General features: G+C 42.6%; 1 protein-coding gene across 50 annotated transcripts in view; it reads left to right on the top strand.

The window, feature by feature from the left end:
• CLIP1 (CAP-Gly domain containing linker protein 1) overlaps positions 1–21386 on the top strand; it is a 139788-nt gene that overhangs the window by 5886 nt on the left and 112516 nt on the right. For 3 of the 50 annotated variants that reach the window (XM_078337521.1, XM_078337538.1, XM_078337511.1), the window contains exon 1: positions 12812–13015. The exons of 45 other annotated variants lie outside the window; for them this stretch is intronic. The gene's annotated coding sequence lies outside the window, so the exon portion shown is untranslated. Of the gene's footprint in view, positions 1–12811; positions 13016–14587; positions 14706–21386 lie in introns of those variants that run through there. 2 more of the 50 variants (XM_078337516.1, XM_078337510.1) reach the window with 1 other exon arrangement.

Raw genomic sequence — 21386 nt, 5'->3', positions numbered from 1 at the left:
CTCTGTCACCAGGCTGGTGTGCAGTGGTACAATTATAACTCCCTGTAGCCTCAGACTCCTGGGCTCAAACCAGCCTCCTGCCTCAGCCTCCTGAGTAGCTAGGACCACAGGTGGGCACCACCATGCTCAGCAGAATTTTTTGGGAACTCTTGGTCTCAAGCGATCTTCCCACCTTGCCCTCCCAGAGTGTTGGGATTACAGGTGTGATCCACCACACCTGGGCCCATGTTATTGTTATAATTATTTTTTGAGATGGAGTTTCCCTCTTGATGCCCCAGGCTGGAGTGCAATGGTGCAATCTCAGCTCACTACAACCTCCATCTCCTGGGATCAAGCGATTCTCCTGCCTCAGCCTCCCAAGTAGAAGGGATTACAGGCATGTGCCACCACACCCGGCTAATTTTTTATTTTTAATAGAGATGGGATTTCTCCATGTTGATCAGGCTGGTCTCAAACTCACAACCTCAGGTGATCCGCCTGCCTCAGCCTCCCAAAGTGCTGGGATTACAGGCGTAAGCCACTGTGCCTGGCCCAGTTTAGGTTATTTTCAGTAATGCACCGAATACTTTGGCAATGACACAAAGGCCAGCCCAGTACTTGATATTCAGATGTGCTATTGAACGTATGCTTTCCTATTTGTGTGCATCTATTCAGGATCTTTGCTTACCTTTGGGAGGCCTTGTAAATTGATATTTGCATATATAGCTGCTTTTTCCTGGAATTGCACACCTTAGAGCAAAGACATCCTTTTTAGTCTTAAAAGTTTTATGGTTCAAAATCTATGTTTTTTTTGTTGTTGTTATTATTTTTTTTTTTGAGACAGGTCTCCTGCTGTCACCCAAGCTGGAGTGCAGTAGCTTGATCCTGGCTCACTACAACCTCTGCCTCCCGGGTTCAAGCAATTCTCCTGCCTCAGCCTTCTGAGTAGCTGGGATTACAGGCACTAGCCACCTGTACACGCCCAGCTGATTTTTGTATTTTTGGTAGAGATGGGGTTTCACCATGTTGTCCAGGCTGGTTTCGAACTCCTGACCTCAGGTGATCTGCCCGCCTCAGCCTCCCAAAGTGCTGGAATTATAGGCGTGAGCCACTGTGCCTAGCCAAAATTTATGTTTAATAGAAAACTTTAGATAAGTCTTTTCAATCTTAATTGGAAAGCAGTGTCAGTTGTTAGTATTTGCCTAGATATGAATTTTTAGATAGCTGTTTAGGGAAACTTTAAACTATTAACAGCGTCTTATATATATATTTTTAAATTCTTTATTATTATGTTTTTGAGACAGAATCTCGCTCTGTCACCCCGGCTGGCGTGCAGTGGCGTGATCTTCACTCACTATAGCCTCTGCCTCCTGGGTTCAAACAGCCTCCTGAGTAGCTGGCATTATAGGCGTGTGTCACAATGCCCAGACAGTTTTTGAGTACTTTTAATATACATGGTGTGTTTCCTACATAGGCGGAATTCAAATAATTTGTATACTTTTAAGTTGGCATTTGAGTTACAATGCACTCTTAAGGGAAACCATAATGACGGATGGTACTATACAGGAATTTTGGCCAGGCGCAGTGGCTCATGTCAATATCCTAGCACTTTGGGAGGCTAAGGCAGGAGGATCATTGGAGTCCGGGAAACAGCCTTGGCAACACAGTGAGACCCCCTTCTCTACAAAAACTTTAAAAAATTAGCTGGGTGTGCTGGTACATGACTGTAGTCCCGCCTACTTGGGAGACTGAGGCAGGAGGATCTCTTGAACCCAGGAGGCTGCGGTGAACTGTGTTCACACTATTGCACTTCAAGCTGGGCAACAGAGTGAGATCCTGCCTCAAAAAAGAACAAAAAACAAAGTTCACATATTAAAGTTTGTACAATTCAATCAAAATTAAAAAATAAAAAGAATTTCAAGGAGGAGTGACCTCTTCAGATTTCAATGAAGGGAACAGAGAGAGGGAGGCCTTTTTTGTTGTTGTTTGTAGGTTAGCGACTATAATTAATTAGCCAACCTTGAATTTGGCTAGGACATCTGGGGTAATATTCTGGCCCTGGCACCAAGTACCAAGGAATCTTGGCCACAATTAGTAAAGAGCTTTTTTTTTTTTTTTTAAAATCTCCATCTGGTACTTCCAGAAGGACAGATTCCACTAGCACTAACTCAATGGGTGGGTCTACTTTATAATTGTCTATTTATTGTGGTTCAGCAACAAAATCTTAAAAATATGCTTTTCAAAATCTTTGAAAAGAGGAAGTAGGCATATTACAGAGTCCCTACTGGGAACCCTCCTTGGTATCTCTTACCCTGGGGAAATGTATTCTCATCTGCCTCTTTGCAGGAATGCTAATAAGACTACAGGCAGACATTTTGCTGCCCTAATGTTTCCTATAAGCACAAGCTCTAAAATACTTCCGCCTTGAATTAAGTAGATTGGTGTTTGTTCGCTCCTTTGCTTACTTATATCTAAGTATGGCTTGGATAGATCCCAGTTTAACTCTGACCCTTTTTAACACTTAAAATTGCCGAGTCCTTGATTTATAGAATATCTTCTCTGAAGTCAAGGGCCAGAAGATCCAGATGTTCAGGATGTGCAAATCATCCAAAATTTGGGTTTGATATATAAAGAGAAGGCATATAATTGAGTCTTTTTTCCCCCTGATTCCAAAAATCTCTTTTTTTAGTCAAGTATTGCAGTGAAATATTTGGCATATTTCCCGCCTTCTTAGGAAAGATAAGAGTCACTAGAGATGTTTTCCTGAGAATCTTTTAATCAAGCCTTTTGCCCTCTTGTCTCCTCTTCTGGCTGATTTACCCCATATAGTGACTTTTTTTTTTTTCTTTTGAGTCTTGCTCTGTTGTCCAGGCTGGAGTACAGTGGCATGATCCCGGCTCACTGCAACTTCCGCCTCCTAGGTTCAAGCAATTCTCCTGCCTCAGCCTCCCAAATAGCTGGAATTACAGACATGGCACCACCCTGTCCAGCCAATTTTTTTTGTTGTTGTATTTTTAGTAGAGACGAGGTTTTACCATGTTGGTGAGGCTGGTCTTGAATTCCTGACCTTGTGATCTGCTTGCCTCGGCCTCTCAAAGTGCTGGGATTACAGGCATGAGCCACGGCCCCGGGCCATGACTTCTTATTAGAGACATTATGTTCTAATCTTTAAAGTAGGAAGGAAGCTATTTAGACTTTTCCTTTCAAGGCTATAGAATAAATAAACTTTATAAGCAGGGTGATTTTTCTATAGTATAAGTGAAAGAAAACTTAATGCCTGGGTTTCTGAAAAGTGTGTATCTTTATTACATGAAACCGTATTACTAGTTTGTTTGAAAGGTATATATAGCATGCTTAGGTTGTCATCTAGAGAATCTAGTATTAGAATCAGGTTTAGATTTTAGAAAAAAATGTTTTCCAGTGAAGTTTTTTTGAGGGTGTTATGTTTATTTTTTTCTTTATATATTAGTTTTAAGGTGCTCATTACATTTTAGTAACATAATGTTCTCCTCTTAAAATATGTGGGTTCATTGCATAAATTATAACATTTGCATATATACAAAAACACAGAAAAAAGAATATTATTAATGATGCTACTGCCCAGAGGAATCCCTTCAATATTTTAGAGTATGTCCTTTCAGTCTTTTTTTTTTTTTTTTGAGATGGAATTTCACTCTGTCTCCCAGGCTGGAGTGCAGTGGTTTGATCGCAGCTCACTGCAACCTCTGCTTCCTGGGTTCAAATGATTCTCCTGCCTCAGCCTCTTGAGTAGCTGGGATTACAGGCACATGCCATCATGACCGACTAATTTTTGTATTTTTAGTAGAGATAGGGTTTTGCAATGTTGGCCAGGCTGGTTTCAAACTCCTGAGCTCATGAGATCTGCCTACCTCAGCCTCCCAAAGTGCTGGGATTAAAGGGGTGAGGCACAGCACCTGGCCTCAGTCATTTTATTAAAAAAAAATTTTACTTTGGGAGGCCGGGCGGGTGGATCACGAGGTCAAGAGATAGAGACCATCCTGGTCAACATGGTGAAACCCCGTCTCTACTAAAAATACAAAAAAAATTAGCTGGGCATGGGGGCGCATGCCTGTAATCCCAGCTACTCAGGAGGCTGAGGCGGGAAAATTGCTTGAACCCAGGAGGCAGAGGTTGCGATGAGCCGAGATTGCGCCATTGCACTCCAGCCTGGGTAACAAGAGCAAAACTCCATCTCAAAAAAAAAAAAAAAAAATTTTTTTTGGACAGGTGTGGTGGCTCACCGTTGTAATCCCAGCACTTTGGCAGGCTGAAGTGGGTGGATTCTGTGAGCTCAGGAGTTAGAACTCAGGGCAACTTGGCAAAACCACATCTCTACAAAAACAGAAGTTATCCGGGCATGATATTGTGTGTCTCAGCCACTCAGGAGGCTGTGGTGGGAGGATTACTTGAGCCCAGAAGCTTGAGGCTGCAGAAAACCATGGTTGTGCCATTGTACTCCAGCTTGGGTGACAGAGTAAGACCCTGTCTCTTAAAAAAAAAAAAAAAAAAGAGACCGGGCACGGTGACTCATGCTTATAAATCCAGCACTTTGGGAGGCTGAGATGGGCAGATCACATGAGGTCATGAGTTTGAGACCAGCCTGGTCAGCATGGTGACACCCTGTCTCTACTAAAAATATGAAAAATAGCTGGGTGTGGTGGTACGCACCTGTAATCCCAGCTACTCAGGAGGCTGAAGCAGGAGAACTGCTTGAGCCTGGGAGACAGAGGTGGCAGTGAGCCGAGATCGTGCCTTGCACTCCAGCCTAGGCAACAGGAGTGAAACTCTGTCTCTAAATAAATAAATAACTGGTTGTAGATAGTAAGTAGGAAAACTGCTAACTATATTAGTTATTAAAAAAAATAGCTTTATTGAGATATAAATTATATGCCATACAGTTTACCAACTTAAAGTTTACAATTCAGTGGTTTTTAGTATACTCACAGTTGTGCAACCATTGCCATTATCAGTTTTACTATATTTTCATTTTTTTCTTTTCTCCCAGTTGGAAAAGTAAGTTTTAGTATATTTTCATCATCCCCAAGAGAAATCATGTATCCATTAGCAGTCACTCCTTATTTATCCCAACTTTCCCAGCCCTAGGCAGGAGGCCAAGACTTTGATGCCAGCCTGAGCAACATGGCAAATCTACTGTCATCTCTACAGATTTGTTTATTCTGGACATTTCATTAAAAGGGACTCATACACTATGACTGGCTTCCTTCACTTAATACAGCATTTTCAAGATTCCTCCATGTTGTGGCATGCATCTGCCCTTGATTCCTTTTTATGACAGAATAATATTCTGTTGTGTAGATATATCCCGATACCACATTTAGTCTCTTCATCACTGGATGAAACTTTGGATTTTTTTTCACTTTTTGTCTCTTATGAACACTGCCGCTGTGAGCATTCATGTATACTTTTTTTTTTTTTTTTTTTTTTGAGACGGAGTTTCACTCTTGTTACCCAGGCTGGAGTGCAATGGTGCGATCTCGGCTCACCGCAACCTCCGCCTCCTGGGTTCAGGCAATTCTCCTGCCTCAGCCTCCTGAGTAGTTGGGATTACAGGCACGCGCCACCATGCCCAGCCAATTTTTTGTATTTTTAGTAGAGCCGGGGTTTCACCATGTTGACCAGGATGGTCTCGATCTCTTCACCTCGTGATCCACCCACCTCGGCCTCCCAAAGTGCTGGGATTACAGGCTTGAGCCACCGCGCCTGGCTAATTTTTATATTTTTATTAGAGACAGGTTTCACCATGTTGGCCAGACTGATCTCAAACTCCTGACCCCAGGTGATCTGCCCACCTCAGCCTCCCAAAGTGTTGGGATTACAGGTGTGAGCAACCTCGACTGGCTCTTGTGTATAAATTTTTTAATTTTAATTTTAATTTTTTTGTGTATACATTTTTGTGTAGACATATGCTTGCTTTTTGTCTTGGGTCTATACCTTAGAATGCTATAGAATTGCTGGGTCATATGGGAACTCTACCTTTTGAGGCACTGCAATACTGTTTTCCAAAGAGGTTGTGCCACCAGCAATGAATGAGATTCAGCTTATCCAAATCCTCCCCAGCACTTTTATGTATTTTTGATTATAGTCAAACTAGAGAGGGTGCAGTGTGGTATTTCGTCGTGATTTTGATTTGTATTTACCCTGTAGCTAGTAATATTGAACATCTTTTCGTGTGCTTATTGGCCATTTGTATAGCTTCTTTGGAGAAACAGGCATGTTATCTTTTTCTTTTTGCCTTCAAATTATTACTTATAAGGCTAGGCATGGTGGCTTATGCTTGTAATCCCAGCACTTTTGGAGGCTGAGGCGGGTGGATGACTTGAGGTCAGGAGTTCAAGACCAGCCTGGCCAACAGGGCAGAACCCTATCTTTAATAAAAATATGAAAATTAGCCAGGCATGGTGGCAGGCACTTGCTACAAGGGAGGGTGAGGCAGGAGAATCTCTTGAACCTAGGAGGCAGAGGTTGTGATGAGCTGAGATCATGCCACTGCACTCCAGACTGGGCGACAGAGCGAGACTGTCTCAAAAACCAAACTATATATAGCCAAATTTCAGTTTTGTTACTTTTGGAAGATAGTACAAATTTCTTAACTTTTTGGAGTTCAGTTTTCTCACCTATAAATTGGAGATAATAGCTGCTTCATGTAGTGGTTGTGAAGATTAAGTGAATGAATGTGTGTAAAACTCAGTAAATGTTACAATTCTTACCTGCAATCCTGGTGTCTTCCTCACCTCCTACTGCTAAAGGAAGATACACTTCAACCCCTCAATTTTATTATTTTATTTAAATCAGAATGAGAGAAAACACTTTTATTGGGATGGGAAATTAAAACCTTTCTTTATACCATGTTTTAGAAAGTGAATTTGAGTAAGAGTGTCTTGCCATTATTTGTTTTGTTTTGTTTTCTTTTTTCTGTCTTACCATGATTGAAGGGCATATATATATATATATATATATTTGTGACAGAGTTTCTTATTGCCCAGGCTGGAGTGCAAGTGATTCACCACCTCCCAGGTTCAAGCGATTCTCCTGCCTCAGCCTCCTGTGTAGCTGGGATTACAGGCACATGCCACCATGCCTGGCTAATTTTTATATTTTTAGTAGAGATGGAGTTTCATCACATTGGTTAGGCTGGTCTCGAACTTTTGACTTTAGGTGATCCACCCACCTCAGCCTCCTAAAGTGCTGGGATTACAAGTAAGAAAGCTTTTATAAAGAGAAAAACCAACCAAATTAGAAAGTCCTTGATTCTTCTATGAGTTGTCTTTGTGCCGTTTTCTAGTTCAGAACAAACTGTTTGGTATGCTTTTGCTTTTAGTGTGGGCCGTGTCTGACTGTTTAAGGGGTGGGCAACAATATGCCTACTTTTTTCCTTTGTGAAGAATGGAAAGGGAAATCAATCTTTTTTTTTTTTTTTTTTTTTAAGACAAGGTCTCATCAAAAACCCTCCTTGTAGCACGTGGTCTCACTCTGTCTCAAGAATAAAAAACTCATCCAGGCTGGAGTGCAGTGGCACAATCACAGCTCACTGCAGCCTCAATCTCCCAGGCTCAGGTGATCCTTCTGTGTCAGCCTCCCAAATAGCTGGGACTGCAGGCACATGACACCACACCTGGCTAATTTTTTGTAGAGATGGGGTTTCGATATGTTGCCCAGGCTGGTCTTGAACTCTTGGGCTCAAGTGATCTTCCTGCCTCAGCCTCCCAAAGGGCTGAGATTACAAGTATGTGCCACCTTGGCTGGGAGGTCAATTTTAACTTGCCTTGAGATTGACTCTTTCATCTCACTGCTGTATATAACAGTTCAGAAGCATTTATTCATCAATTTATATTAGGGTCAGCAGCCTGGAGATTGGGGTTTTAGTCCTGGACTGTTAAGTAAGTATGACCTTGACAAGTGATTTCACTTTTTAGAATCAGTTTTCTTGTTGGTAAAATGAGGAAGTTGAACTAGATTGCTAAAGTCTCTTCTGATTCTAAAATTTTATGATGCTATATTAAGAACATTGCTTCTTTTTCACGTTAGTATAATTGACTGCTGCCGACCCATTAAGTTCTTCTGGGAGATACTAGAGAGGCTTGATAATTTCAGCCCCTTTTAAGATCTGTGTCTAAGCTAGTAGTGCGTGTCAGAGTTACAAAGTGACAGAAATTTTGTAGAATTTTTGTGTAAATGAGCAAAATAAATTATTGAGCTTTCCATGTTCCCTTAAAAATTTTTTTCTGCAGATGGAGGAGGATCGGGAGGCTGTTTATTCTCTGCATGCTAAGTAGTAGGAACATAAATCGTCAGACTGCGCTGTGCAGAGGCATTCATTATTGCAGGCAGTTGCATCAGAGCAGTTTCATCTCTAAGCAAAACATTATCTATGCCCCAGCCTTTTCCCTGGGTTGGTTTTTAATCTTGTCTTTCCTTTTTAAAACTGCTCTAGGTACAACTTGTATTCTGTACTGTGTCATACACAGCTTAAAAACATACAATTTTCAAGCACAAAATAATTTTTCAAAGGGGTATGTCTACTCTTGACTTTGGAAAGCTACTGTAAACTTTGTGCTTATTGTTAGTGTCTTATTGTATGATATTCTCAAATCAACACTTAAGGTTAGGCTGATTTTATAAATTGCTCTGTAAGGGCTGTCTCTGTTAGAAATTGGAAAGAAAACTCCCTTGTAGCACCTTTGAATTAAGGAGCCAATTAATTTTTTGACCCTTACTGACTTGTGTCAGTCCTCAGTGTCTGAATGGGCTTTTCCCATTGATCCATTTATTTATCTACTTATTTTGTTTGTTTGTTTGTTTGAGACAGGATCTAACTCTGTGGGACCACAGGCATGTACCACCATGCCCAGGCCAGAGCGCAGTGACGTGATCTTGGCTCACTGCAACCTCTGCCTCCCAGGTTCAATAGATTCTTCTGCCTCAGCCTCCTGCGTAGCTGGGATTACAGGTGCCTACCATCACACCCAGCTAATTTTGTATTTTTAGTAGAGACAGGGTTTTGCCACGTTGACCGGGCTGGTCTTGAACTCCTAACCTCAGGTGATCCCCCTGCCTTGGCCTCCCAATGTTCTAGGATTACAGGCATGAGCCACCACACCTGGCTGCTGTTTGCTTTTTTTTTTTTCTTTTTTCTTTTTTTTGAGATAGAGTCCTGTTCTGTTGCCCAGGCCGGAGTGCGGTGGCATGATCTCTGCTCACTGCAACCTCCACCTCCCTGGCTCAAGCGATTCTCCTGCCTCAGCTTCTTGAGTAGCTGGCAGGCGTGCACCACCACACCTGGCTAATTTTTGTATTTTTATTAGAGATGGGGTTTCACCATGTTGGCCAGGTTTCCAACTCCTGACCTCAGGTGATCCACTCGCCTTGGCCTCCCAAAGTGCTGGAATTGCAGGCGTGAGCCGCTGCGCCCAGCTGCTGTTTGCTTTTTAAATCTTTGTGTTAATTTTAAAACTGAGTCTGGCCTGTTTAAAAAGTTAAATATAATATATCATATATGAAGTGTACATAAATACCCACATACGTAGAGAAATATCAGTGAAAATAGATCTTAGTGGTCCTAGCACAGTAAAGTGACAGAAGACTAAAAAAACCCTAGAGTTGTGGCTCCTGAAATCTTTCTTTTTTGACTGTAGTTCTTAAGTGAGTGCATCCCTTGTGAATCCAGGTGATGACAGCAGTGGGAGCCGTACAGCAGTGGTAGAACATCTCATGGGATTACACAGGGGCTGGAGATCAGTGAAGAAATACTGGTGCTTATAAATAGTCATGACAGGAATGGAAAAAAGGACAGGCTAAATGGCTTAATATTCAATAAAACATTTAAGTAATCTCATGTGAAAGGCACATGTTTTTGAAGATGACTGAATGCTCTTCTTTTTTTTTTTTTTTTTAAACCTGGTTATCTAGTTTCTGTGGAAGACTGAATGTTCTTATTCTGACACCTGACTCTGGAGTTGGTATAAGTCAGTCCTATAGACAAGGCAGTGAACTTGATGTGGATATGTGGAACTGAATGGAAGTGTGAACACATGGCACCATGTTGGTGTTTTTTTGTTTTCTTGAAATGGAGTCTCGCTCTGTCACCCAGGCTGGAGTGCTGTGGCGCAAACTCTACCTGCTGGGTTGGAGCGACTCTCCTGGCTCAGCCTCCAGAACACCTGGGATTACAGGAATGCACCACAACTTCTGGCTAATTTTTATGTTTTTAGTAGAGACAGGATTTTACCATGTTGGCCAGGCTGGAAGTTCTGGAACTCCTGGCCTCAAGTGATCCACCTGCCTCACCTCCCAAAGTACTGGGATTATAGGCATAAGCCATAACGACCGGCCTTTTCTCTTACCTTTTAAATCAGCCTATTAGTTGATGACGAAACCAAGTGTCTCCAGGTCCCTGCTTTATATTCTGTCCAGATCTTGCTTGTTAGTGCACTGATCTGAAACGTTGGCCCTTCTGTGGCCTGGGCTCCAAACTGTATTTGGTGCTGTCACACATATTTTCCCTGTGTTGAGGGCCAAGCTTTGGGAGGCCAGAGCTAACGATGCTCTTAGGTGTCTCTGTCACTGATCCTCCACTCGCATGGACCACTCACATGCTTACTGGATATTCCACCTTGGAGTGGATGCTGCCTGTCTTCATCCCCTATGGTTTTACTTTCTGAGTCACAGAACTATTGTTAGGGCACACATTCTGATCAGTCACACAGTGTCATCATGTCATTGGACACTCTGTGTCAGTGTGCACAAGGAATGTTCTGTATCTTGTTCAGAAGACTAACATGTTTCCCATGTTAGAATATGGGCCAATGAAACAGTTATATGCATTTGGGTGCAGTGGTTCACTCCTGTAATCCCAGCACTTTGAGAGGCTGAGGTGGGTGGATCACCTGAGGTCAGGAGTTCGAGACCAGCCTGGCCAATGTGGTGAAACTCTGTCTCTACTAAAAATACAAAAATTACACGGGTGTGGTGGTGCATGCCTGTAACCCCAGCTCCCCAGGAGGCTTAGGCAGGAGAACTGCTTAAACCCAGAAGGTGGAGGTTTCAGTGAGCCAAGATTGTGACACTGCATTCCAGCATGGGTGACAGAGTGAGACTCTGTCTCAAAAAAAAAAAAAAAATGGAAACGATGCCTCCTGCTATATTGGCCTTAATTCTGCCAGCCACAGGTTCCTTTCTTGTGTTTTGAGACATGATTATTAAATTTTTCATCTGTAGCTCAATCTCTGTACTGTATTTTGCTTTGAGTTTCGTGTGGGCGTGTTTTCAAACTCTTTGTGCTGAGCTCTCAGTTTTACTGGGCAGTGCCTTGTGCTGCCAGCAGGGCTTTCTTATACATTATGTATGTATCACCTGTCAGACAGATATTTTAAAGTTCCTCTTACTATAAGTGCTTTTTTTTTTTTTTTTTTTAAAGATGAAGTCTGGCTTTTGTTCCCCAGGCTGGAGTGCAGTGGTGTGATCTTGGTTCACTGCAACCTCTGCCTCCCAGGTTCAAGCCATTCTCCTCCCTTGGCCTCCTGAGTAGCTGGGATTTACAGGTGCCTGCTACCATGCCTGGCTAATTTTTGTATTTTTAGTGGAGAAGGGGTTTCATCATGTTGGCCAGGCTGGTCTCAAACACCTGACCTCGGGAGTTCCACTCTCCTCAGCCTCTCAAAGTGCTGGGATTATAGGCGTGAGCCACTGTGCCCAGCCCATTTACTTACTTGTTATTAATTTATTAATTAATAATTAGAGATGAGGTCTCACCAAATTGCCCAGGCTGGTCTTGAACCCTTGGGCTCAAAGCATTCTCCCGCCTCAGCCTCCCAAAGTGTTGGGATTACAGGTGTGAACCACAATACCCAAACTTCATTGGCCCACTTTTTTTTTTAAAAAAAAAAAAGGATCTAGGATTGGGAAACCCATGAATGCTGCTGTGTTCATCAAGTGTTTAGAGGGGAAGATACCGTTACCTGATGCTTTAGTTTGAAAAACACATGTTTTTGCATCATTTTATTGATTCTCATTTTGCTGTTGACTCTCTTGAGAAGTTTTTTGAACTCTTCCTGTGTATCAGACTTTTTTAGGTTATTTGGATGAGAAGACAAATCAAATCTCATGGAACTTAGTCACATGCAAACAAGACAGGAATGCCTGTGAGTCATCATTCTGTAATCGAAGACTGCCTAATAGCTGGAGTAGTCCAGAGAAGCAAGAGAGGGCAAGAGAAGAGCAGTCAGAAGAGACTCCTGTGTCTTGGAGAGCCATTTCCTGTGTGCCCCAAAGCCCTTCTGTAAGACAGTAGGGTATGGTGCTTGGCTCTAGAAACAGCCGGGAACGTGGGAAATGAAGCCCATCCTACGACCTTAAGCTCAATTCAGCCAGGAGATTCAATGTTTTTAAATTGGGGCCAAGGAGGCCCATAAACTTTTTTTTTTTTTTTTTTTTTGGTACTTTTCTATGACGTTGAAATAGTTGACCTACCTGTTTTTCTCAGGAACTGAAGAAAATTTGTAGTTACTCTTCAATCTTATTTATCTCTTTCAGTCTCTTCTGTACATACAGAAATATGAATGTGAATGAAATGGAAAGAAGAAAAACAATCATATAGCTTGCCCTTTCTTTAGGGGAAACAAGTTAATTTGGAAAGCTCCTGGTGTTGTGCAAGTGTTTTCAGTGGCTGAAGCTGAGGAGCTCAGGTTACGCTGTATCTCTTGTGTTGGGGGTGGGGACAGCAAGTGACACAGCATACTTACGTAACCGTGACTTCACGGGACAGGATTAAATTGTGAATGAACCTCCCAAACCCAGGAATATGATATGAGAACATAGCCTTTGAATTTCTCTCTCAAGTTTGTCTTGAAAATCAGCTTCAGACACATCTTTATCTTAAGGTAGACTTCCATTGCTCTCAGAACGTCTCTCCCCTGTCCTTGTGTTATTAACTTCGTGGACATACAGCATTTTAGAATTAGGTAGGGGCTCCGAAGTCTGCGAGTGCAGCTGTGCACAGGTAAGTCACTTCACCCGCCTGGTGCTGAATTTTCTCTGGGTTGTGCAGCAGGGCCAGGTTGAAACCTGGGTTTCTGGATGTTGGAGCTAGCACGCAGCCTGTTTCTGGAAGCTTGGTGTTAAACTCCCTCTCCTGGCAGTTTAAATTAATTGCAAATTCTTCAACCCTTTCCAGATTTAGTAAATAAAGTGGCATTTTCATTTTGTAGATGGGGCAAAATGGACTGGAAAGAAGAAGGGTCTGACGCATAGGGAAGTGATTTTCCTGGGGCAACTCAATGCCGCTCTGTGTGCCGGGAGGTGCTGAGCCTGTTCCAAGCTCTTATCAGATTTGGGTTCTTTCTTCACTGATGGCAGAGGCCTGTACTTTTTACTTTGGCAAAGTTAGAGCCACAATCTTTCCTTTCACTTCTGAATCCTTGACCTTTCACTTACAGGATTTGGATTTGATACCCAAAACAGGACTAGAACCGTAAAGGGATGGAATTAGAAACAGATCTCATTTAATTAGTGTCCTCAGGTTGCAGCTGGGAATACTGAGCCGGGGAAAGGGTGGCACGAGAGGTTCAGGGTCATCCAGCTGGCGTGGAATCCAGATGTCTCACTTCCCAGTCCAGCTCTCTGTCCATACTTTTTAAAATTTATTTGAACCATGACATTTAAAAAAGAAATCAGGTGAGAATTATGAAGAATATTATTCCTTTTTGTATAAGCATGATGTTAACCATTCTTGTTTTTGGGAACTGCTTGTTTTGTGGAACTTCTTGTTTCTGTAAATTGCTTAAGCTTTTTTTAATTGCCCAGCTAATTAAAAAATTTTTTTTCTAGAGATGGGTTTTACTGTGTTGCTCAGGCAGGTCTTAGACCCCTGGCCTCAAGTGTTCCCTCTGCCTCAGCCTCGCAAAATGCTGGGATTATAGGTGTGAGCTGCCATGCCCAGCCAAACTTGTGTGTTTTGAAAACATATTTTGTTCTTACCAGTAAAATGTCTGTTTACTTTTTTGAAGATATAGTACTTTTATTAGTCACATTATTATGCTTTTTGTGGTATAAAGCATTTCCATCTTTAGGTTCATCTTTAGAATTAATTTTTTTGTTTTGAGGTGGAGTCTCTCTCTCTTGCCCAGAGTGGAGTGCAGTGGCGTGATCTTGGCTCATTGTAACCTCTGCCTCCCAGGTTCAAGCTCTTCACCTCAGCTTCCTAAGTAGCTGGGATTACAGGCACTCGCTACCAAACCTGGCTTTTTTTTTTTTTTGTATTTTTAATAGGGACAGGGTTTCCCATGTTGGCCAGGCTGGTCTCAAACTCCTGACCTCAGGTGATCTGCCTGCTTTGGCCTCCCAAAGTGCTAGGATTACAGGCATGAGCCACCAAGCCTGGCCCCTTAAAATGAACTTATTTGAGGAGTTTACTTGACCAAGATGATTCAAAGCTCTAAGCAAAGTTTTTATCTCTTTGCCACTGTGTTATGTAAAATAAGCTTGCCACTATACCAAATAAGCACACTGATTTCAGTGGCTGAAACTGATAAGTTGAAGTCGATTTTTCTTTCTTTTTTTTTTTTTGAAACAGCATCTTGCTCTGTTGCCCAGGCTGGAGTGCAATGGTGCAATCTCGGCTTACTGCAACCTCCGCCTCCTAGGTTCAAGTGATTCTGCCGCCTCAGCCTCCTGAATAGCTGGGATTATAGGTGCGTGCTACAATTCTGGACTAATTTTTGTATTTTTTTTAGTAGAGATGGGGTTCCACCATGTTGGTCGGGCTGGTCTCGAACTCCTGACCTCGTGATCCACCCACCTAGGCCTCCCAAAGTTCTGGGATTACAGGCATGAGCCACTGCGCCTGACCAATAAGTTGATTTTCAGTTTTGGAAAAGTTTAGGATAGGTATTTACTGGTGGGAAAATGGGGAGAGACGATTCGGGTGTCTAGGCTTCTTCCTTTTTTTTGAGACAGAGTCTGGTTGTCTCCCAGACTGGAGAGCAATGGTGGGATCTTGGCTCGCTGCAACCTCTGAGATTGCAGGCATGCACCACCACGCCTGGCTGATTTTTGTATTTTTTGTGGAGACGGGGCTTTGCCATGTTGCCCAGTCTGGTCTCAAACTCTTGGCCTCAAATGATCCACTCACTTTGGTCTCCCAAAGTGCTGGGATTACAGGTGTGAGCCACTGTGCCCGACATCTTCCATCTTTTGATTCTGTTGTGTTCATTACATGCTTTCAAGGTTGCTGGGCTTGTCTCCATCAAGCCATTAGAAGGGGAAAGAACATGCGGGGATTGCATATAGCAGGCTCCTCTGGGCTAGGCCTAGAGTGGCAAATGTGTCACACATTCCTCTCATTCCACTGGCTAGAACTCAGTCACATGATCATACTGAGCTGTAGCGGGAGCTGGGGAATATGGTGTGAATCCAGGAAGAAAAAGAGGCCAGACACAGTGGCTCAAGCCTGTAATCCCAGCACTTTGGGAGGCCAAGGTTGGTGGTTCGCTGGAGCCCAGGAGTTCAAGACCAGGCTAGGAAACATGATAAAACCGCTTCTCTGGAAAAAAAAAAAAAAAAAATTTTGCTAGGTGTGGTGGTGTCTGCCTATAGTCCCAGCTGCTGGGGAGGCTGAGGTGGGACGATGGCTGGAGTGGAGGAAGTCAAGGCTGCAATGAGCCATGTGTGCCTCACTGCAGTTCAACCTGGGCAACAGAGTGAGACCTGGTCTCAAAAAAAAAAAAGTCTTGGTGAACAGCCAGCCACCCTCTCTGTATGTCTTCACTTCTACCCTGACTTTGCTGTACTGCGTTCTTGTTTCTGTGGAGAAAGCATGGTAGAGTCTGTTTCTTCACTCTTTCAGTTGAAGCTGTCTTATTGTAGCTCAAAAATCATGAATTCTTTTCTCTTATGAAATTAATTATACCTGTTCATTAAATAAACTTTCTAGAGACCCAAGAAAACACAAAAGATAAAAATTACCAATTGAGATAATTGTTCTGAGTCCCTGTTATAGGTCCCTTCAATTTAAGAAATTTTAAGCACTTAGAAATGATAAAATGTCCCTAATTTTTTTTTTTTTTTTTTTTTTCCCAAAATGGGGTTTCACCATGATGGCAAGGCTGGTCTTGAACTCCTGACCTCAGGTGATCCACCCACCTAGGCCTCCCAAAGTGCTAGGATTTCAGGTGTGAGCCACGACGCCCGGCTAAATGTCCCTAATTCTTATTCTGTGCTGGCTTGCAAACCCCAACCTCGCAAGAGGGAGGAAACCACAGCCTGGCCATTTTGCCTTTTCCTCACAAAGATACACAGGGCTATCTTGAGGCGCTGTCTCAAGGCTTTATTCTTTAGGCATTTTCAGCACTGTCTTGAGGCTTTATTCTTTAGGCATTTTCAAAATGAACTTACACATGTTAGTCTCCACTTCTCCTTAGTACACAGAGTCCATGTGGGGCTGGCGAACTTAGTAGTTTATTAGAATGGCTAGAGTAACATTTTAAGTTTATGATTTATTTCCTACTCAGTTATCAGGATTCTTAAATGTAGCCCAATTTTCCGGTAAAGAATACTAAGAAAAAGTGTTTGGAACTGAACCACAATAAAAACTTGCTTACTTGAAGTTTGCAGGTGATGTAGATGTACCTACATGACTGGTGTTCTGCTGTTTAGGTGGACGTGCTTTCCTCTGCTTACCTGTGTTGCTGATGCTGGTCAGCAGTGGAGAAAACTTAGATTAGATGCTGCTAATCTCAGATGGGAGGATAATTTCTTAGGAGGAAGGCCATTTCTTGAGTTATCAGCTCCGGATTCAAGGATACAGAACCTTCTGGTTTTTCTTTAAATTGGTAAGGTTTCAGCCTGACTAACATCAGAATTCCTGTTTGTGAGGTCATCATAACCTCACGGCCAGGTTGTTCAAAATGTCTGGCCAGCTTCTGGCAGGATATGAACTGATGCCTGCCCCAATTCTACAGACACCATGAGGTGCTGTTTTCACATTCTAGATTGGCATTGACTTTCTTCAACTTCTTACAGATAAAAAGTAAAGACATTGACCCCAGGCCTTCTTTATTTTGCTGAAAGAGATTGTGTAATGATGAGAAAATCATCGAGAATATCTTCTGGCAGGACTTTTAAAGGCAGAAAACTCCAGAGTTGAGTAGAAAGTGTTTTTACTGTGTGTATGTGGTGAGTCAGTGGCTCTATTTACTATAGAATTTACTATTGGTTTTCCCTGAAAATAAACATAATGTTTTTTCTTCTGTGAAAATACATCTGCAATGCCAGGCAAGTAACATTTTGTAATGATCAGACTGGTTGTTAGTGGTATAAATTCTTTATGACCCAGAGGTCTCAATTCAGATGCATCACAATCCAGAAGTTGTCACCATCTGTTTTTGATTATTTTGCCTTGTGTTCTTTGTACCTGTTTCAGTTGGAGTTGGAAGAAAAGGTTCATACAAATATTCAGAAACCTGGTCTCTGAGAGTTAATATTAACTTTTTTAAAGAATTGTTTTTTTGCTTTTCTTTCTTTTTTTTTTTTTTTTTGAGATGAAGTCTTGCTCTGCTGTCTAGGCTGGAGTACAGTGGTGCGATCTCGGCTCACTGCAACCTCTGCTTCCTGGGTTCAAGCGATTCTCCTGCGTCAGCCTCCTGAGGAGCTGGAATTACAGGCATGGGCTACCATACTCAGCTACTTTTTGTATTTTTAGTAGAGATGGGGTTTCACCGTGTTGGCCAGGATGGTCTTGACCTCCTGACCTTGTGATCTGCGTGCCTTTGCCTCCCAAAGTGCTGGGATTACAGGCGTGAGCCACCACTCTTGGCCTAAAGGACTGTCTTTCAAGTATATAGAAACTTGGAAAACCCTGTGTTTCTGTAAGCTGGGTGCAAGCACCTGGTATATTGTCCCTTTCCATCTTTTTGGTTTTTTTGAGAGAGTCTCACTCTGTTGCTCAGGCTAGAGTGCTGTGGCGCAATCTTGGCTCACTGCAACCTCCACTTCCTGGGTTCAATGATCCTCTTGCCTCAGCCTTTGTAGTAACTGGGATTATAGGCGCATAACACCACGCCCAGCTAATCTTTTTGTATTTTTGGTAGGGACAGGATTTCACCATGTTGGCCAGGGTGGTCTTGAACTCCTGACCTCAAGTGATCCACTCACTTTGGCCTCCCAAAGTGTTGGGATTACAGGTGTGAGCCTCTGTGCGCAGCCCTTTTTCAATTTTTTTCTTTTTTCTTTTGCAACCACTACTGTTCCAGCAAAATCTTTCTTTTTTTTTTTTTCCAAGATGGAGTCTCAAAGTGTAGTGGAATGATCTCAGCTCACTGCAACCTCCATCTCCCAGGTTCAAGTGATTCTCCTGCCTCCCAAGTAGCTGGGATTACAGGCACCTGCCACCATGCCCAGCTAATTTTTTCTGTATTTTTAGTAGAGGCAAGGTTTCATTTTGTTGGCCAGGCTGGTCTCGAACGCCTGACATCAGGTGATCTGCCCGCTTCGGCCTCCCAAAGTGTTGGGATTACAGGCGTGAGCCATCACACCCAGCCTCCCTTTTCATTTTTTACTTAAGTAATGCTGTATGTAAACAATAGAAGTTTTTTCTAAGTTTGTGAATTTAAGTGGAGACATTATGTGCCCTTTCAAATGTCTCTCTTTAACTGGGATGTCTTTAACACATTTGTAGAAATGAGCCATCCTGTACACATAGGTTGTAAGAACTTGAAATTGCCAATCTGGCTGGGCATGGTGGCATATGCCTGTAATCCCAGCTACTTGGGAGACTGAGGCAGGAGAATCGCTTGAACCCAGGAGATGGAGGTTGCAGTGAGCCAAGATCATGCCACTGCACTCCAGCCTAGGTGACAGAGCAAGACTCCATCTCAGAAAAAAGAAGATTGCCAGTCTGCAGTGAATTTTAGCCACAGAGGCAATATTTAACTGCTTTAGGTCAATTTTCATTATTAAAAACATTTCTGGCCGGGTGTGGTGGCTCACACCTATAATCCCAGCACTTGGGGAGGCTGAGGCGAGTGGATCACTTGAGGTCAGGAGTTCAAGACCAGCCTGGCCAACATGACAAAACCTCATCTCTACTAAAAATACAAAAATTAGCCGGGGGTGGTGGCGTGTACTTGTAGTCCCAGTTACTTGGGAGGCTGAGGCAGGAGGATTGCTTGAGCCTGGGAGGTGAAGGTTGTAGTGAACTGAGAGTAGGCCACTGTGTCTTAGCCTAACACTTTATAAACAATGCTCACTAAATTAAATGAATGAGAAAAATAATCTCAAGTATTTAAATGACTCTACAAACCAGCTGAGGTATATCCAGTACCAAAACAAAATTACAGTTGGTACTTCCTACAGATAACAGGAAAGTATTTGACAGACATGTAAGCCCAAAGAATTTATGATGGGCCAGGTGCAGTGGCTCACACTTGTAATCTCAGCACTTTGGGAGGCCAAAGTGGGCCGATCAATTGAGGTCAGGAGTTTGAGAACAACCTGGCCAACATGGTGAAACACCATCTCTACTGAAAATACAAAAATTAGCGAGGCATGGTGGTGTGCGCCTGTAGTCCCTTGCAGTGAGCTGAGATAGAGCCACGCACTCCAGCCAGGGCAGCAGAATAAGATTCTGTTTCAAAAAAAAAAATTTATAATGTAGTTGAGGAGTGATACAGTTTGGATATCTGTCTCCTGCTAAATCTCATGTTGAACTGTAATCCCCAGAGCTGGAAATGGGGCCTAGAGGGAGGTGTTTGGATCATGGGGACAGATCTCTCATGGCTTGGTGCTATCTTTGTGACAGTGAGTTCTTGCAGGTGCTGTCTTTGTGATAGTAAGTTCTTGCAGGATGGGTCATTTAAAAGTGTGTGGCACTTCCTCTCCCCAACTCTTTCTTGCTCCTGTTCTCACCATGTGAAGTACCCGTTCCCCCCTTTGCCTTCCACCATGATTAGAAGCTTCCTGAGGCCTCCCCAGAAACACATGCTGTGCTTCCTCTATAGCCTGCACAACTGCGAGCCAATTCAATCTCTTTTCTAATAAATTACCCAGTCTCATATATATATCACTTGGACCTGGGAGTCGGAGGTTGCAGTGAGCCAAGATCGTGCCACTGCACTCCAGCCTGGGTTCAGAGCAAGACTCTGTATCAAAAAAAGAGAAAAGTTACCATCAACTCCCTTGTTACTCTTCCATTTTTAACTTAGCTGGCAAATTTTGATTATGGTTGAATTTAGGTATCTTTTTTGTGCCTGTACCTGAACAGAAAAGCATTACGAGAGAGAGAGAGAGAGAGAGAGAGAGAGAGAGAGAGAGAGAGAGAGAGAGAGAGAGAGAGGAAAAAAAAAAAAAAGAAGCTGAGAAGAATGGTTTAACTTTATTTTTTATTTTTATTTTTTTAGATGGCATCTCTGTCACACAGGCTGGAGTGCAGTGGTGCAATCTCGGCTCACTGTAACCTCCACCTCCTGGGTTCAAGTGATTCTCCTGCCTCAGCCTCCCAAGTAGATGGGATTACAGGCGCTTGCTAGCATGCTCAGCTAATTTTTTATAGTTTTAGTAAAGGTGGGGTTTCACCATGTTGGCCAGGCTGGTCTTGAACTCCTGACCTCAGGTGATCCACCTGCCTCGGCCTACCAAAGTGCTGGGATTACAGGGATGAGCCACCATACCTGGCCCTTCAGTGCCACCACTTCTTTAATTGAATGACCTTGGGAAGATCACTTAGCCTTTTAAATCCTCATTCTTTTTATTCCTGATTGGGCGTAATGGTCATTGCACACCTACCTTCACAGCTAACAGCTGAGACACAGGTAGTTTTGTATTTGTGCTGTGTGAACTCTTGATGCCATACATGTATAGGTCATTCTCGTAGTACCAGAACTGATGTTTTTCATCTTGATGTGTGATATCTCCTAAGTTTGAATATTAAATTTAGTGAAAAGAGATGAACTTTGGAATCACAATACCTGTGTTTCATCTCTGCCACTGAGCCAAGTGACCTTCGGAGACAGGTGATTAGCAAATGAGGAAACACATCTGTTAATTTCTTAATTTCTGTGACATTTCTTCATTTGTAAAGAAGAGGTAATAATAATGGCTAATTCATCGTATTATAATGCTCAAATGGGATAGTAATTCAGATAAAAATTATTTCTGAGTTATAATGTTCTATATGTTATGGTCCTTACATGTTGGGAGGGTGGGAGAGAAGGGTAGTTCATCTTATTTTAGGTCCAGATCTCCTGATTCGTTGAGCACAGGTGTCAAAAATTCAAATATGTCCGGCTTATCAGTGAGGCAAGGATGTCTCTTTTTTTTGCTTGTTGTTTGGAATTGATTAGTTTCTTTTTTTTTTTTTTTTTTTTTAAGTAAGACAG

The sequence above is a fragment of the Callithrix jacchus genome, chromosome 9 (assembly GCF_049354715.1).
Source record: "Callithrix jacchus isolate 240 chromosome 9, calJac240_pri, whole genome shotgun sequence".
Lineage (NCBI taxonomy): Eukaryota > Metazoa > Chordata > Mammalia > Primates > Cebidae > Callithrix > Callithrix jacchus.
Note: the sequence above shows the minus strand (reverse complement) of the source record. Positions and strands in the feature narration are given on the sequence as shown.